The 2449-nt window shown below is 51.9% G+C and overlaps 1 pseudogene across 1 annotated transcript; it reads left to right on the plus strand.

The window, feature by feature from the left end:
* Positions 1-589: 589 nt before the first annotated feature.
* Positions 590-1897, plus strand: LOC308244618 (kelch domain-containing protein 3-like; annotated as a pseudogene). Its single transcript has one exon. The product of its transcript is annotated as a kelch domain-containing protein 3-like (transcript).
* Positions 1898-2449: the final 552 nt, after the last annotated feature.

Consider the following 2449-nt stretch of genomic DNA (forward strand, 5'->3'; position numbering starts at 1 on the left):
TCAGGAGGAGTCCAGGAAGCCCCAAGAAGCTTCCACTAATATTACAGGCATGGACACTGAAGTGGATAATACTCAGGAAGAATTCAGTGGTGCTAAAAATACCCTTCATGTGCTGCTTGCCTGCTGATGTCCACACATCTGGCAGCAGCTGTCACAGGTTACTCACGCCTCCTCCTTCTCTCCACCTTTCAGCTGGTGAAGGAGTCTCGAAAATGTGGCTTTTAGTTTCCTTCGCCTGAAGTCTTTGAGAAAGCTTTGAAGGGCAGGGATGACACGGAGAATCAATAAATAATACCTATCATAGGAAGGATGTGTTATTCTTTCATTGAGCTCAGTGTACAAATTAATGGCTTCTTTCTCTGCACCTGCTCTTAGTCAGTTGAAGGTGAATATTTTCTCTTTAGTTCTCCAGAATCTCTTATAGTTGTATAATAAGAAGCAAAGTGAGGATCTTGTTGGAGACTGAGTCGTCGGTTGGCACTCAACGGGTTCCAGGCTGCCCGCGGCCCCGCCCCGCCCGGCCTGACAAGGTAGCAGAGGCAGCAGGCCGTGCCGAGGGGGCATGTTGCTGTAACCAGTGGCCCAGGGGATGTTCCGGTGGACAGTGCACCTGGAGGGCGGCCCCGCAGGGTGAACCCGGTGCAGTGGCTGTTGGGCACCGGGTATTCTCCTGCGGGGGTTACTGCTCCGGTGAAGACTACGAAACACTGCGTCAGACTGATGTGCACATTTTCAATGCGGTGTCCTTGCGCTGGACAAAGCTGCCCCCAGTGAGACCCACCGTCCGCGGGCAGCCTCCCGTGGTACCATGCATGCGGTATGGACACTCACCGTCCTCATCGATGACACGGTCTTCCTTTGGGGCGGGCGGAATGACACGGAAGGAGCCTGCAATGCGCTCTACGCCTTTGACGTCAATACTCACAAGTGGTCCACGCCCCGAGTGTTAGGAGCAATTCCTGGGGCCCGGGACGGACGTTCGGCTTGTGTCTTGGGCAAGACCATGTACATTTTGGGGGGCTACGAGCAACTGGCAGACTGCTTTTCCAATGACATTCACAGGCTGGATACCGGCACCATGACGTGGACCCTTATCTGTACAAAGGGCAATCCTGCACGCTGGAGGGACTTCCACTCAGCCACAGTGCTGGGCAGTCACAGGTATGTCTTTGGGGGTCGCGCTGACCGATTTGGGCCGTTCCATTCCAACAATGAGATTTACTGCAACCGCATCCGAGTCTTTGACACCAGGACTGAGGCCTGGCTGGACTGTCCAGCCACTCCGGTGCTGCCCGAGGGGCGCCGGAGCCACTCAGCCTTCGGCTACAATGGGGAGCTGTACATTTTTGGTGGCTATAATGCAAGGTTGAACCGGCACTTCCATGACCTGTGGAAATTTAACTCTGTGTCCTTTACCTGGAAAAAGGTTGAACCAAAGGGAAAGGGGCCATGTCCAGCTGGCGCCAGTATTGTTGGTGACAAAATTGTCCTCTTTGGGGGTACCAGTCCATCTCCTGAGGAAGGCCTGGGAGATGAGTTTGACCTCATAGATCATTCTGACTTACACATTTTGGACTTTAGCCCTAGTCTGAAGACTCTGTGCAAACTGGCTGTAATTCAGTATAACCTGGACCAGTCCTGTTTGCCCCATGACATCAGGTGGGAGCTGAATGCCATGACCACCAACAGCAATATCAGTCGCCCCATCGTCTCCTCCCATGGGTAGAAGGAAGTTTTTGCCACCATCCCTCCTGAGCCTGCTGTTGTCTTCACTGCCCCTGCCTGTCTCTCACCTGCCTGTCCCTTTGGACCCTGGTATACCTCCACATGGAGCTGTTGGACTAGAGGTGTTTTCTGTGCTGTGAACTCAGTGGGGAGCTGTGGGGGGAGGGCTAAGTTCCCCCCCTCCTTGGGCCGAGGGCCTTTTCCCTTGGTGCTCTGTCCCATACACCTTCTTTCAACTGCTCCTGGACTCTGCTCTGTCCCAGGCCAGCAGGGCTCTGAGAAGTGAAGGGAATGGGGAGAAGGGAGAAGCAAGCAGTGGCTGGTCCTCAGAAGCTTCCCTCCCGCTCTATTTTCACCCCGCCCCTGCTTGAGCCATGAGCATTGATTGGGAGCTGAGAGAAGTTGCAGCTGTTGCCATGAAACCTCCTTCACCCTGACCCGGGCAAGGCGAGGACCAGAAGATAATCCTACCCCTTCCTTGAGTTGGAACCCTGATGCTCACAGCCAGCTCAGATTTTATAAAAATGAATTAAAGACCTCTAAACGAAACAAAAAAAAGCAAAGTGAGGAATTTGGGAATATGAAATTAGGATTACTCATTTTTATAAAGATGCTAAAGTTAATTCAGTCACTTTTTGTTTTGTTCTACTTTGGCAAACATTTAAGGGGAACAAACAATGGAATTTCAAACCCAAATTCATTATGTATGTCATAACTTAGTTCA

This window comes from Plecotus auritus, assembly GCF_963455305.1.
Source record: "Plecotus auritus genome assembly, chromosome: 3".
NCBI lineage: Eukaryota > Metazoa > Chordata > Mammalia > Chiroptera > Vespertilionidae > Plecotus > Plecotus auritus.